We start from the raw sequence: 17,662 nt of genomic DNA, 5'->3' as shown, positions 1-17,662 counted from the left end.
CCCAGATCCCTCACCATGGCCTTCATGGACCTGGTAGGGTCATTCTCAACCATCTTCTTCACCTTGTAGACAAAGTCGGTGTCCCTGACCATCCTGTCGGCACCCTCCTCCTTGGGTGCCCTCTTTATGGTGACATCAACATCCCAGGTGTCCTCTAGCTTCTTACGGATACGCTGAACAGTCCGTAAATTCACTCCTAAGGTTGAAGCAATCGTTGAATTGGAGATTTCAACTCCATTATTAACCAATACCATGACTACGGCGGACCTCGAAAGCTCCTCGTTCCACTTATAGCTCTTTATCTCCTCATATGATGACGGCATGATGCTAACTGAACTACTTATCGTCAGCTGACAAAAATAGCTTTCCTATTTGGTAACCGGTTTTTTATTTGATAATGTCGTCTTCAAGTTATCAAGGTTTAAAGTAGGCGACAATTTGATCCCCGCTCCCTGTATATCATAAATATCTGCATGGAAAGATATTTTGGCAAGAGTCCAAGTCCAGAATATCCCACCAAGCTCCAAAAGTTAGAATAAAAACTATATCGACTAAAAAAATAAACATTAAAGAAGCATTACTACATTTTTTCCAAAAAATCTTAAAAATTTGGCTGATTTTAGGTCCAAAAATGCATGGGCTGAAGGCTGGTTGAATTTTAAATGTATTCATATAAATGTTAGATTAAGCTCATGTCCAATTGTTTCATTTTAATGTTTGAATCATCAAATAACCTTTTGTTAGTAAAAATCCTTCTTATAACACAGTTTGGTGAACTATGTACAAAAAAGATCCAGAAAATAAAACGTTATTAATTACAAGATAAACAATTACAATAATTTCTTCATTTAAACTATGTCTCATTTTATACTATTCTATCCTTTTTCTACTTGCAAATATCTATTAAAATCTTAAAAATACTTGTATGTATGAAAAATATAAAGAAATTCTTATTCTAAAATAACCTGATTATCATGAGCTTTGAGTTTAAACAACATATAGTTTTTTTGCTGAGGTTGCATATATTACATAACATTTTCACTACAATATTATAATTTTGAAGTCCTCACATTGAAAAAAAAGAATAAAAGCATAGTAAGAAAAAACAAAAAAATGTCTTTGAAGCACTAGATTTAAATAAATTAAATAAACTCCTTTTAAAAAATTTAAATATCCGAAAGGATAAAAATAAATTCAAAATTGTATAGTATCTGATTTAATTTTTCAGAAGCATACTGAAAGGTAATGGGGATAAAATTTAGATTCAAATGAATACGAATCATCTTTATGTATATAATATCATAGCTCATTAACAGATGTTTAACATAATTGAAATATCCAGAGTTAGAAATTTGCAAATCTAGATGCAAATATTTATTTAAATATACAAGAGTATATTAAACAATTGATACATAAATATTTACGCTGTACTAAACCTTAGCAAATTTATAATGGAATTACTAATAATATTTTTTAATGTCGTAATCATAATATTGAATTATATAACTATTTTTTTCAAACCACCTTAACAATTAAGTATTCTAAGATATTTGGTTTTATCTGGAACCAGACTTTTTTCATATTTTCTATCATACTTTTTTGCCAGTTGTAGAAGGTAGCTTTTTGATTCCATTCTAGACAATTGTTCAAATATTAATATGCAATAAGTCATGAATAATGTTACTCTTGAATTCCGTATTTAATCATAATAGTACTTGACTGCCTTGTTACGAATCGTATTAAATCTGGTTTGAAAGGATTTTCCATTTGATTTTTTATAGTATTTTATTCCTTTTTATGGGCTGGAGACAAGTTTTGATTAAGAAAATAATCATAAACCCACATGGAAATTTGCTTATTCCTTGCAAAAATTTTATTTTTATGGGGTTTGTGATTTGAACTGTTTTTAGGGCAAAGTAATAAAATTTAGAACATAAATAATTTGAGTTTAATATTTATAAGAGTATTTGGTTCTAAATGATATATTTCAGCTTCAATATTGATTTGAATTTGTTTTTTGAAGCAGATATTTATAAAAGTTTGGTGTAGAAATTTTTAAAATCCCATATTAATGAATTATATTGTTCAAAACAGACCCCCCTCTTTCCTTGATCTATTTTGAATAAGACAAAGGATGTGACCAGTGCCCTTCAACGTCTTTAACCGCTTAGAGGATGCACAAATCCAATGCAGGCTTTAGAAATATTTTGTTCAAAGAATAATAAAAGTGAAAAAAGTATTCAATCTAAATTCTTATGACTTTTTCGAGTAAATTTATTTTTTATCGTGACCTTATAAATGTCTTTATTATGGGAAAAAATATAATGTTAAAAAGATTTAAATAACTATGACTAGGTAAATAATGAATGTTTTTATATACATATTATTAAATCAACGTAACATTAATTATTTCCTCAATAAAACAGAAAAGCTTTTATAGATGAAATCTGTATAATTTTCAATTTAAATGAACTCATTGAATGTAAAAACATTTGAAGATTGTGATCAAGGTGTCCAGTATGTACTATTATAATTGTATATGGAATTCTACAGATTTTGAAAAATTTAATTTTTGTTGACTTGTGTTATTAATCGGAGACATATTACCCTTCTTATTTATTTGATCACTGTGATAACCATTCATGGATTATACAGGAAGTATACACAGTGTATGCTTAGGACATATTTTCAACAAACTTTGGAGAGTTATATAATTTTATACAACCAAAGAAAAGGCAAATTTCTTTATATCTACAAGGTAGAGAACCAAAACGTAGAGTAGGATTAAAATTACGTACTTTCATTACGTAACCAAACGAACAGGTAAAAAATAAAACAAGTTTTGCTTTTATCCAGTATCTGTATGTGTAAAAAAAAACAACAACACGTGTGGGATGTTCTACACGTTAGTGTCAGTAATGAAAAGGCTTAAGCGACTCTTGTACATATATCCATCTTGACTTCGTAGAACATCAAGAAGTCCATAATAACGTCATACAGCCAAGAAGAACCCAAATATTAGGCCTACCTCCATGTGGCCTAGACCGGTCCATTTGTAACTTTTTTTTGAAAATGTCGAGCTCTCATAGGCTTCGGATTTTCAAAAATTGGAAAAAGCTTAGATGTCGCCCAATGCGCTTAAAGTTTTTTTACAATTGCAGTTTTTTCCAAAATGTTGTCTTCTTCTTTTGACATCTTCCAATTACAACTAGATATATTAAATTATTTTCTAATTTTTTTTACAAAAATAAGGTATCTTTCAAAAATATTAATATTATTTTGGTCTTTAATTAGTTTCTTTGATTCTTTGACTTTGATCTTTTATGATCTCCTTTTGTTACAGTAGGTCATCGAATTTCTTTACAAAATTCAAAAGCTTATTTTCTTAAATAATTTTCTATTAAAAAAGAAAAAAATGAAACAAAAAAATAACAAAATTAATTATTATTAAAATAAAGGGAGTGTTGTCAATATTGAAGCAATTTCTAACTGTCTTCTCTACTTAATGTACCTTTTTTGTTAAATCGTGAAATCTCTTTCGATGGTTCTATACTACTTGCAATAAATAATGTTTCTGCTCTTCATCATTAGTAATTAAGAAGATGGGTTCTTTAATGTGAGCAACCCTCCTTTCATCTGAATCAATGACACATTTTAAGTTTTTATTGGTTGAACATGCTGCTTGATAGTAGTCCCTTAAATTTCAAGTTTCAGGGTCATCCTGAAGTAAATTATTCCCTATCTCCAAACATATAACAAAGTTCAGGGTATTTTTGAACCAAATGTTTTCTAAATGTTTCCCCAATATTATCTAAATCTTTTGTTATTCGATTTGGACTATTTGATGGATAAATGGAACTTTCCGAATTTATAATTGCTTTGGCCATAGTTCGCTTTTCTTTAGATTATACTTTTGGGTCAAAAAATGGCAAGGCTATATTTTGTTCCTTTAAATACCAAAGGTCCCTGAATTTTTTTGTTCAAGCCTCTGAAATTTCTGAAGTATATTTTCAAAAAATTTCAAGCTTAACATAAATTCACGATCTTAGCGAGGAGAAAATATATCATTCAGAGGTTTGAATAAGGTTTTAATTTTTATTTCCCCAATATATATATTGCAAATTCCTCTTATTTCAATGGTAGTCAGTTTGAATTGATCTCAAAAATATTACTCTTGAGAGTGTTCAATGATTTACTCACCCAAAATGCATGGTGTATAGATCCGGGTGCAATACCTCAAGTGAAATCCAATAAAAACAATAAAATGTTGTAAGAACTCTATATAATCATTTCTTAGAATAATACATTACAGTTTGATTATTTTATCCTTCATATGAGATGTGACTTTTAAATCATCGTTCATGGCCCACTTAAAGTCTGTTTTGTCGATCTTTTCCCACTCTTTCGGAAACTTTTAAAGAACTTGAATATCAAGTCCAGATAAGGGATCCATACAAATGGAAAAAACACTTGCCAAAACCAATTCAAGTATATGATGTCGACAGATGTAGAAGATTTCTTCCTAATTTTGACACAAGCAGTGCAAATGCACCATTGAGCTATCGAGTGTTGATAGATATTTTATCAAAAATGATGCTCTCACCAAATGTTTGACACATTTTCCAAAAAGTCATATAAATTCTAAAGGCAATATATTATAACTCTATCAAAAGCTGTACATACTTCCAAGTCAAGCCAGAAGATTGCCAAGGTCAAAATTGTTTACAGGTGAAAAATGTAATTGGAGGATGGAATCGAGTCTGATAGGAAGTCAGAGAGTGGAACAACCAAAACTGTGAGAATTCTAAGGTTGGTCAATGCTGTCGGTGAAAAAAAAATCGGGAAAATCCACGAAGATCCATACGAAAGCTGGCCCATGATGTTACCTAGTTAGATGGGTCAAAATTTGAAAAAATCAGTACATTCATCTTCCGTCAAGGGGAGCAATTACAAAAAGAAAGGATAGAAGCAATGTTTTGCTAAACTGACATACAGTATAAAAGAATGTCAACCTGATTAATTGTAAAGAAAAGTTATCTATTGTAAGTAGAAAATTCAACAAGCAAAATGACCGATTCTTGGCAAAGACATACGACGGCATTTAGTCCATCCAAAAATTTGCTTGCAAAGAGCAAAAATCAGAGTAATCATGGTTTGGGGTCTCGTGGCTTTAAATGGTGAAAAATCAGATACATTCCGAAATTCTGATGGAGTAAAAGTTAATCAAAATTTTATTTAGACTTTTTGAAGACAAAAGTGAAGCCCTGGATTGAAACAGCATTTCCATGTCAAAAGTTTGCTTCACTCACTTCATTCAGTTCCAGCTCATGGTGCCTACTAAGTTCAAAACTTTTGTAAAAAAAATTCCAGCATTTTTGGGACAAGTCTATGTGGCCTCCCTCTTCAGATGATTTAAATTTCCTTAACTTTTCAATTAAAGGAAGGTTGTAGAGGGAGGTAAATGTCTTTCAACAAATAAAGATGCTCTCATGACAATGCTTGAGAAAAAATTGAACCAAACTTCAGAAGATGTAGTACTTTTCAGTTGTAATGCAATTTGGAAAAGATTGGTTGCTATAAAAAAGGCCAAAGGTGGAACAATTGAAATAATTTATTATTGAAATATTTATGATAGTTAATTTAAATGTTTCAAAAGATTTCAATATAGTTGGATTTGTAGTTTTTCATTAAGAGCCAATTATTTATGGGACAGTTTTAAAAAGCAATCTTGTATATTATTATTTAATAATAATAAAAAAACCAACCAACTTAGAAGCTTTTATAGTGATATTTTTTTACCTTTTTTTCGTACAAATATTAATGTAATTCTTTATTATATTTTATTCTACTATGATTTCACCAGCTATGATTTAAAAAAAAAAGTATTTTAAAGAACACGTACCCATATAAGTCTTTTAATAAAATTTGAAATATCAGTAGAACGTCTAAAGAATAAATAAAATACATCATCAGGATGGGTAGGAAAACTCGGGAGAAACGGCTCCAACGGGAGAGAAATTTCTTTATTTGCGTCTTTACTTTTGCTTTTGCGATAATAACTTTTCTCTCTTCACAAAATAATAGTAAATGAAACTCTGTTCTATGTGTGTACGCTTTGAATTCCTTGTGTGTTAATAGTCTGCTTATTGATAATTGTATTATATAAATATATATCTAATCATAAGGTAAGAACTATTTTTTACTCCTTTTTTTACATTTATCAAAATATATTAACATTGTTTTTTTACATTATAGTCTTTATAAATAACTAATTGAGCAAACAATCTAGTTAAATTTATAAAAAAAAACGTGAACACCGTGTGCAAGTCTAATTTACTAAATCTAATAAATGTTGTAAAAAATACTGACCAATAAATCGTTTTAAAACGTTATCATAGTTGTTCCATCTTCATTAACCTAAAAGTATTCACATGAACATCTACATCACCTCTTTTATGGGATACTCCCGTATTTAGTGAGTCAGTATATCTACCATATACTATGCCCCTGAATTTGGATATCTATCTCCCGGAACTTTCTCTGCTCTTAAGGAATTTGGCCTTTTACGTAAAAAATAATTTTACGGATCGGACGAACTCCCTTATTACTACATGGGATCTTATATTCAACCATGTCCTAAAATGAGGTATAAGGGTCAATATTCCGATTTTTAACTCTTATTTCTTGTAACCATGAGTTGGTTGCTTCTCTAGGATTATATCTCTATATTAAACTCATTGAAGTACTCACGTTTTGATTCTCATACCAATCATAAGAATAATGATATCTCTCTAAATTACGATAAAATGCTGGTTCTCTTTCGAAGAGATACTATGACCATGAAATACATTATTCCCTAAAATTTATTGGCTGTACTGGAGATGCAATGGGATATTCTAATTTAGTTTGAAAGAATCTTATGAAAAGAATGCTTCTATACAAAGATTATAAAGGAGAAGACGATTATAATAAATAAACGTCAATTGTATTTAGGTTATAAATAAATCTGTGAAGAAATAATAATAATAAAAAAATAACCAAAAAGTATTCAAATGAAATATAAAAATATCAAGAACGTTTCACGAAATATTTAAAATGTGGAAAGTTTTTTTCATTTAAGGTAAACAAAATATCTTCAATATAATTATTCTCAATTTGACTGTAATATATGTATAATATACATATAACCTAATGGAATTATAAAAGATATATTTAGCTTCAAATAAATCCTTTGTTGTTAAGAAATAACTTCAACAACAATGGATAATTGGGATTTTGATATCTATGTACATAGATATATTTGTACCTATTCCATATACAAAGTGCACCTTTTTATACTGCATTGCAGTTAAGCTCTAGAGTAGTACTGGAGTGGTCGGGGTTTCACTCTATAGGTGTTTTTTTTTTGGAAATACAGTCAGTTGTAATTTTGCTCCTGAATTTTTACTCGTCCGATTTATGTAAATCCCTTAATTGCTTCAATTTATAATATACCAAAAACAATTTTTTCAATTTGAAATTTACAACATTTTTTGAGTGTAAATAACTCCAAGAATAATAGTGCACGGGGACTAGACTTGAGGTGATAACACCATTATAAACTAGTGCAGTTTGTTCAAATTGTAATATTAAAATCGATTTATTTCGGAAAAACCAATATTTTTTATTTTAAATATTACATTTTTATTGTATAAAATAACTATCTCTTTAAGAACCTCGCAATTAAAAGTTATTTAAATGGAATCCCCTCCAAAAAAAACAAAAAAATGACTTGTATTTAAATAATTAAGTTACGTGTACGGACAATCGGTGACGACACTCACCTATTCAAACCAAACTTTAAACTATCATTATGAAACTAAAATAAAAACTTTTTAATTGATAAAACTTGTTTAGTTACTTTTTGGGAAAATAAATTATATTATCAAACCCTGGATAATAAATAAATAAATGTGAACAATACACCTAAAAAGTAAGACATTTCTTTAAATTTCTAAAAAATACATGTTTACTTCGATTCCTAGAAAAATATTACTTTTAAAACTTTAAAATCGAGCTTGATTTAAAAAAAATTGATTGATTAAGTGTATTTTTTTAACTTCTCAATATATTTCAAGTTCCTTGGTTATATTTTTTGGAAGGTAAATAAACAGAAGGATACAAAATGATATCCCAGTATGAAAGATGTCATAGACTAATATTTAAAGTACAAATATAATTTATCCCAATTATACAATTGTCCACAAAATTATTCAATTTTAAAATAAATAAATATAACCAAACTCCACAAATATTAATGTTTTGTAAATTGATATTACTTAGCCATGATCTTGTGTAGGTTACTATTACACTCCAATTCTTCTTATTTGTTAAAATAAGCAATGATATTTCTCCTCAGTATAGATAGATACCATTAGAAATGGTATTCTTATTTAATACAACGAAGGAGCATTGGTACACTCGACGAATAGAGATGTATATGGCCTTTTATGCAGAAATTTTACATATTGAGTCCACAGAAAATTAGTAAAGGTTAATTTGTCGAGTACTCAGTTCACTTTTACTCATAATTGAGTCAAATCAACAATAAATGAAGATATGAATGTTAAATTTCCTTATATATATATATATAAGCACAATAAGCTAGAGGATATTTTGGTTATTGATTTGATTTGACAGAGGATTTTTTTTGTGTAAAATTTACGTTACCTAATTGTGAACTACTCAAAAACTGAGAAAAATAAGTTTCATGAACGAATTTCTCTCACATGATAGATATGCACATACATAATATATTTTTTTGTTTTTCCTATGATACTTTGATATTCCAAATTATATATGGGCCCAAAATAATTACTAGCTATTATAAATGCTTATTAAAGAATACAAATGATGTTTTTAGATAGCTTTTCGTCAAAATTTATTAGCTTATTTAGATATAATAATGTGTGTATTTTTTGATACCCTCAAAAGTTTCGACTATTTTCATGGTTAGTTCCCGGTATTTGTTGTATTTTTTTCCTCCGAGTCAGGAATATTACTTTTAATATGCTTTTACTCAAACAAGAAGGTCAGGAGAGTCGAGAGCTTCTTTAATCTGAGTACTTTAAATCCATCCTTGAGAATCTTTTTAGATGTGATGAAGTACCTTAGTATTGTGTAGTATGGCCAAGACCAAAGAATATTGTGTCCTAGTCAGAGAGAAGATTGTTTAATTTTTTAAGCAATGCAACTGATTTCTAAGAAATTTGAGTGCCTAAATCAACTGTTCTCAATATAATCACGAAAATGGACAATATGGAGAAATTTGTAAAGATAAAAAAACAGGTTGGCAATCAAAGCTATCTCCTCATTTGCAAAGAAAAGTAGTCAGGGAAATCATAATTAACCCCAGAACAAATACCAAGGGGATTTGAGATGATTGATAGAAGAATGGGATTTTTGTTACACAAAGAACAATATCTAGAATGCTTCTCAAAGAAGGATATCATGAGAGACGTCCAAGAAAAACACCATTACACCATACCTCGACCGTTGCCAATACATACTTTTGCCATCTATATTTCTTTAAATTATTACCTCTAAAGGGAAATATATATTTTTTTTCTATTCAAGCCTACTAATGGCTTCAAAAGTGTTGCAGGGACTCTGCTCTATCATTCGAATAAGAAAAATGTATTATTATATAAAATATTAATTTAATAACAGCCAATTTTGAACGAAAAAATAGCGTGTTTTTTTTATTACACCCGGGACTTTTCAACCCATGTGTTAATATTCGCAAATAATTAATACTATAAAAAATGTAGAAAATGTTACTAATTAGAACAATAAAACCTTTTCCCTTTGTAATAATATAACCACTGGCTGATGTGAAGTATCACAAGTCTAGCTTTACACAAGTAGCAAACCTAATCTGATAAATCAAAGAAAAGTATATAAAAAAGGGTTTTAAATACTATTATGCAGTGAAAATAATAGTACCACCTACCAACCAAGACGCTAAACTACATCATAATTGATGAAACAATGATGTTACACAGGTGTTTAATGTTTCGTATGTTTTTTTTTTTTCAATCGGCTATCATAAATTTCATTTAATAAATGGCTTACTTATATTAACTCTTTATTTATGTAGACTCATGTTATGGAGAATTTAATAAAAAGTACTGTATAGAATGCACTCGTATCCATAAAAAAAAAATATATTTTATCTCTGATTTGCAAAATTTCATTGAAAGAAATTGTATTAAAGTTATATTATATTAAAACGTATATAACTTGTATTGAGAATATGTAAAACAATACCTTTAAAAACTTCATAGTCACACACAAACTATTGTATTTTGTCAAATACAAGGTGCAAAAGCTATCTCTATAACCATTTTGGCGTATTTTCTTGTGCCAATGTGGAAACTTAAGCAGCTGATTTTTTTGTTAGATAGCATGTTGAAACTAGCACTAGTTTGGAAAAACGGAACAAATTGACGAATCATTGTCCTAAATATTTGGAAAAGGCACGGATCCCTCTTTGGAATCCACACAAGGAGCGACAAGAAGGACGTGCTTGAGCGCAAAATGAAGCACTGGGTCGACATGGTCGCTAATGGGAGACCAAATGTGTGACTAGAGGAATTGGTTCCCAACTATACATTGAAAAAATAGTCTCAAATGGCTTCGAGACAATTTCGACGACTTCATTTTGGACTCCAAACTCGCTTGATCTAAATCCCATTGATTTTTTTGTGTGTAGAGTGCAATTGAAGGACAAACCCCCCAAAACCCTGCAGCACCAAAAGCAGTTTATCAGTCTGATCAAGAAGGAATTTCAGGATTTGACAAGGGACCAAGTAGCCAAGGAATCCTAGCTATCGCGTATAGAAACTGTAATTGAGGCAAGATGTGCTTTTATTGAATAAAATATGTACGAATTCTTCAAGATTTTATAACCTGATTTTATTATTTTACTTTTGATAAGTTGTTGGAAAGAAAATTGGGGTTTTAAAAGAATTTTTTTTTCGGGTCACAGATTGCTTGTGCACCCTGTATATGTTCAATGCATTCACAATTTTACCATTAAAAGTATATTTAAATTTTGTGAATGTATGCAAATATTAAAAATGATCAATTGTTTTCCTACATTACATATGTGATCATATCAAAATCAAATTTTTGTTTGAATTGTTTTTGAAATAATCTTTCGGTGTACAGCTAAATTAGTAAAGTTACATATGTACCTGAATATATATATTTTTATTTTCTAAAGCTGTTTTCATTCTTGAAGAGATAACATATTATAAGTATGAACTATTAAGTGCAACCACGAATGTGTTTTCTTATGAATGACGGACAAATTTTCGAAAAGATTTGTATAAATTTTCTTTAAAATCATCCTATCTGTAGATATCTTGTGCTGCTCCTACGGACAATGTATCCGTTCCTATCTTTTAAATTGTTAGCGGTAAGAGTATAGTTCTTGTGGATACGACCCCAGTTATAGCTTTTTCTTCTTCCACTGCAATAAGTTCATATGACGTCAGCCTTCTCGCAAGAAGGGTTTTTGATTTTAACAGAGCAAAGTCTATTGCCTTGCTTTCCCAGGTAGATCCTTTTTTTCCTTTGTGAAATTCCAAAAAAGAACAACAGCTTTATGATTTTTTTCATCAGCCCCCATCAAACCTTTTAAAGATTGTGTTTAAGGTAGACAAAACAGACTAACTTATTATCTCCAGTTAGTACCAACCTTGAAAAGACAGCTGTCAAATTCCATACTGACAACTATTTTGATTATTTGAAAGTTTGTTTATTAACCGGAACAGTCCGTACTTTTAATTAAACAACCGAGTGTTTTAAAATATTCGCCCTAAAGTAGTTCAGATTGATTTAAAGCCTAGTCCACCATTTGAACTCGAACACTGTGTATTTTTTCTTTACAAATGTATCATCCCTACCTTATATATACTTGTAATTCTAAAAAAGTAGAATATTAAGTATAAAGAGCCTAAAAAAATGAATATTTATTATTTTATCATACATGCATTGAAAAATACTAAGAAAGAGCTTATAGGATTTTAGAAAGAAATAATATGCGTTACTATTAAATTAGGTTGCAATATAATCTAAAAAATATAGATAGTTATTAGAATATGGATATGTGATTTTTCTAAAAACCCAGGTTTTAGTAGATATGTGTAATTTATGTTGAATAACACAAACGTGAAAGTTAAAATCATATTTGTTGTGACCGACAGATTGATTTACTATTTTTATTGCATTTTTTAAAGCGAAGAAAAGAATAAGAATAAAAAAAGGAGCATAAAAATCATAGAAAAAAGATGCTTAGTTTTTTTAAAAAAAGGCTTCAACATTTATCTATCTAATTATGCTTTAGTTAAGATAACTTATGAGTTAGGAAAATTCAGGGGAATGACAGTTTTTAATAAAAGTTGATAATATTAAAATTCTTTTTTGTTATTCTGCCAATTCGATTCAATTTAAATTTATCAAACAATTTTTAGAGATGCACTGATGCCAAAATTTCAGACAATTCTGATACCATCCTAAGGAACGTTTCCGAAACCGATTTCCTATAAATATTATGTATAAAGAAATTACATAAACAAATAACAAAATGATTTATTTTCTTTAATGTTTAACTTTTTATTCCTTAAAAATTGAAATTAAAATTATTTAAAAAGTTGGTTCCCCTCCGTGCTCAGGCGTCAATTTATTACTTGTTATCTCATATATATTGCCTGCACTAATGAATATTATTTCTTTTTCAATGAATAAATCTGAATTTTGTTATACAGTTATATATTAAAATAAAAATTCAAGAAAATATAATTTTCTCCGGGGCCCTTAAATCTAAGTTAGGTTATACTATTATACTCACTTAATTTTATAAGTCGACCATTTGAAATAGTTATTATATTTTTTTCGTTTAATTATGTATATAAATAAGTAAGAAAATGTATTGGTGGAATCGGTATTATTAGTTGATTCCGATTATCGATTTCAATACGTCAAATAAGGCCGATTCTTGCCGATTTCGATGTATAGGTACACCCCTAGCTATTTTAAACCCTGGTAGAAGGATTGAAATCCAACTAAATATACTTTATACTGAATTATATCCCATAACAACATGGAGCAAAGAGTGCAACATAAAAAAAAACAGCACCCATGCTTTTCGTGACTTGAAATAAAATAGACGATGATGAAAATCTTGTTTAAAATGGTCATTTAAAAAAAATCCTGACAATTTGAAGTATGTTTTAGAGGAAAGACATAATATTCTTCATGACGTTTCGTTAGATCAGCTACAATCAAGTGTGACAAGGGAGGAAGGAGAAAAGCAAAGACTTTTGCTATAATTACTCTAATATTGATCCCCAATTATACTCTGAGTCTAAGAAGGACTTACAATTATAACTTCGCAACAAATACTCAGGGTTACGTTCTGTCTATTATGAGCACACATGAATGTTCAATACAGGTTTGGAATATAAATGAATCTATTTAGGAAAGGATGTTAACTACTCAGAAATTACAAAATAATAACAACTTCTACGGAAAAAAAAAATTCATTCTTCAAACTACCAATTTCGAAAAAACGGACCATCTAAAAAATAAACCAGATATTGATCACTGAATATGGACATTCATGTGTCAAAGATTAACTCACTACTTAGAGAAAGACCCACAGATAACTTCTATACAATAAAATTCAAAAAACTGTGTCTAATTATACAAAAATTTAGTAAAAGGAAGGACTTATAATTTTCTTAAAGAATATTTAATAAGTTTGCAATTTAAGTTTGCGTGAAAATTTTACTTATTTAAATATAATTTAGACAATTGTTTGATTAATTTTATAAATTAATGGATATTTTATGGACAAAAAAGTTTCAAAATGAAATAAAAGTAAGGCAATTAGATTACTAACATCCTATCAATAAATCCTAATAAAATACATTAGACATGAATTTGAAATCTTACTGCCATTGAAATATTAATTGCTTATTATTGTTAGTCAAATAATTGACCAAATTATATTTAATTTCAAAACATTGTCACACAACCTTAGATTGATTATTTATTAAATAAAAAATATGATAAAATAAAATTAAAGATGTTGCTGAGGATATTAACATATCGGTTGTATCGTGCATTAAAAATTATCGAATATTTTGGGCATGAGACGAGTATCAGCAAGGTTTGTTCCGAAACTGCTTAATTTTGCCCGAAATAATCGTCAAGATTGTTTGAGCCAAAAAAGCACCATATTTACCAAATTGGTCCCCATGTGACTTTTTCTAGTTTCTTAAATTGAATTCTTAATTTTTCTTAAATTGATGAATTAGGTAAATATTTTCATAAAAATATAATGTCACCTTACATTTTGAACAAAATATTTAACATTTTAAATTTAAGTAACAAATCCATCTGATTTCCATTTATTGAAATGGGAAATTTGGTGATAAAAATAACTGCAGCAGGAATTAGAATGTGTTTTATTTACATCTATAATTTACTAAATACAACAATTATTTGTTCTTCAAAATGACTCGAACAAGTTACAATGAGACATTTAAATAGGTGGTAACGAGACTTTATAAACTTTTTTTAAAAAATGTTACCTTATCTTAAAAACTGATGGATTTAATATAGTTTATCAATGCTCGTACTTTTTTTTAAATAATGATCAAAATTCTGTAGTGACTTAATTTATCTATTAATATGACATATAATATTCATCACATGAATATGACAATGATAAAATAAATATGTGCGCTCGCTTTAAGTGATTAAATTACTTCACCCATGTCCTAAGATATATATCAGACTGGTATTTTAGGGTATTTATTATTAAATTTGTTTTACAAAAATTACCTTTACATTTGTAGTGAAATAAATATTCAAATTTAACGATTTTTGGTTACCAAATAGGATTTTCTTTTAAACTAATCATCCAATTTAAATAAAAACCAATACCAAATGAAAGGAAAAAAAAACAAAACCATTATTATTCAATGTGATCTCCTTTGGCGTCAAGAAAAGCTTCGACTCCATCTCGGAAAGGGGAACAGGTCTTGATAATAGAATTCATCTAGATCCTTTACATTATTTCAGACTTTGTTTTGCAAGAGGATCTGTTGGTGTGTCACTTAACTCTACCCTGCACTAAAAGTCCATGGGGTCGAGTTCCGGCGAGCTTGGATCCAACAAAGTCAAAAAATATTCTGAAAAACAGGTCAACGTTTTCTTTGCAGTGTGCCAAAAGGACTCTACTGGAGCTTTGTTGCTAGACGAATGGTCTCTTAGCTGCAATTTCATCAATACACGGGTTTACATGATCTTTCTCGAACTTTACTTGTTATCCGGTACAGATCACACCAAGGTCACTCTTCTTTTTCCAAAATTGTGGAATAAATACTTCATTGATTGATGACATTTATTTTAACTGATCCCGACACCACAAACGATGGCCTAACTGTACATACACAGATATCACAGGTACTCAACGTTCGTTGTTAAACAACTACCGCATGCTGTATATATGCTTCCTATGCTTCCTTTTGTCATTTTTTTTTAAAAGTTGATTTTATGCACATACATTTTTTCCGACCCCTGTTACTTTGGAACCCTTATTATTTCTCACAAATTGATTTTGACTGCTAGGATTCCCCTCAAAATATGTAACAAGGCCTTGTGACTTCAAAATGTATTTCCCCCCGAATTGATCAACACCCCCTTTAAAAGGATTTTTAATGTTTTGGCTCTCTTCGATCCTATTTAAATTACTCGGCTTATACTTTCCTATGGATATATTTCCCTCTATCAACAACCTTTTATGTACATTAAGCTATGATATGGGATTAATTAAGTCACTGTTTGATAAAGTTTAATTTTACTTAAGAGAATAGACAGCTCAGAATTTCGGTGTGAATGAATTGGTACCCAATCGTTTAAACTATGAACACTCCAACTTTTCTACAATATTTACGACTAGGATGTTAAATCGTATTATCACAAAGCAATGGTCTAATGTAGAAATAATTCTTTGTAAAGATCATAGATATTTTAATTTCCTTATCAATGTAGCAACATCAAGGACCTATTTTGACTTCTTAATCAACCGTATCTTTGATCACAACTCTAATGATTTTGATATCCATATTTCACCAAAATTATGCCTCTAAGTTAGTGAGTCTCAAGAATGAACAATTAAATCATTTGACACTAACCTGTGCTATTGCTAGGTGCTATATAGAAGATGTATCATGTCAGATATCTTAAATAAATAGGTAAATAACCACACTTCAGAGTGTAAGTATAAAGAGGTAAGACTGGCTTATTACAACGATTTTCTCCATATCCCTCAAGTTATACATATATTCATATTTTGTAAAAGCTACTCCTTTTGAAAGTTATTTTTCTTGTCGTGGATTGTCCAATTCCAACCCCTTCCTCCTAATACGTGGGCCGTCAGGACAACAGAAACTTTGATTACTTTTCTTCCAATTGAGTTAATTGTATTTGCGACAAATTATCGTAAATTTTTATCACTAATTTAATCTTATTAACCCTTTAAGTGTGTCACAAACTATACTACTAAAAGTAGCAAAAATTGATGGTCACATTAAGAAAATGAAAAGAGAAAAAAAAAGATTTTATTTTAAAGACCATATCGGAGGCAATATAACTTTCTTAAGCAAAATAAAGGTTCCATACTATAATTAAGGCTCTTGAGTATCTTAAATCATTACGTCAATTTGATTAAAATTCCTATAGTGGACTCATATGTCTATGAAATATGATATTTTATAAATGAAAAATAAATATATCGGGATTCACTCTTTTTATTCAAGATTGTTTTTATGTTGACGCAGTACATATATACAATTATTTATTTGTAATACTTTTTACAATATTCAATTAACTTGTACATATTTACTGTACATGACAAAACTATAAATCTTTTGTAATAAAACTTATTTGCTTTCAATTTGGATTCAGACAATCAATGACTTATTATTTGTTTAAAAATAAAATGTAACTAATTGAAGAATATTGAGAGGATTTAAGTAAAGTATTGAACTGTTGATTAAATTGAGATTTTTCTCATGCTGAGAAAAGATGGAAAGTCAATTCAAGAAAAAAATATCAAATTAGAACACAAAAAGGCTTCATATTTTTTCAAGTGATGCATATGTAGTCCCTTGTAGTAGGTACATAAATAGATGGACTTTAATTTATTATTTTCCAAATATTCTATTTTTTCTATTTAATCAACAACAACAAAAAAACCTCATCAGATTTGAATTAGGAAACTTATAAATGTAATTTCGACTGAGTAACTTAATCCAGCTCTATATTCTGAGCTTCTTTTTATGACGACCTAAGATGCATTTGGGATTGTAATTAACAAATCCCTTGTTTGATAAATGCATCTGGTTCATTCAATTTTTAAGAAAAACTGTTCATTAAATTCCCTAGCCATCAATTAAAAATTGCAAAATAATCAATATAAGTAAAGAATTGCCTATTATCAGATTTAGTATTCTAGGAATATACTGTTTTGGCGATGAAATGTTGATTCATATGAATAAAAAGTATTTTTATCGTCTGTTTTCTCTTTCCCAACCTTTTGACATCC

The 17,662-nt window shown here is 29.1% G+C and overlaps 1 protein-coding gene across 1 annotated transcript in view; it reads left to right on the top strand.

The window, feature by feature from the left end:
- The first annotated feature begins 6,068 nt into the window (after nt 1-6,068).
- LOC121118849 (acid-sensing ion channel 4) overlaps nt 6,069-17,662 on the top strand; it is a 118,648-nt gene continuing 107,054 nt past the window's right edge. Inside the window, exon 1 of the mRNA XM_040713448.2 lies at nt 6,069-6,185. The gene's annotated coding sequence lies outside the window, so the exon portion shown is untranslated. The remainder of the gene's footprint in view (nt 6,186-17,662) is intronic.

The sequence above is a fragment of the Lepeophtheirus salmonis genome, chromosome 5 (assembly GCF_016086655.4).
Source record: "Lepeophtheirus salmonis chromosome 5, UVic_Lsal_1.4, whole genome shotgun sequence".
NCBI classification, from domain to species: domain Eukaryota; kingdom Metazoa; phylum Arthropoda; class Copepoda; order Siphonostomatoida; family Caligidae; genus Lepeophtheirus; species Lepeophtheirus salmonis.
The sequence above is the reverse complement of the archived record's forward strand: the minus strand, read 5'-3'. Positions and strand labels throughout refer to the sequence as shown.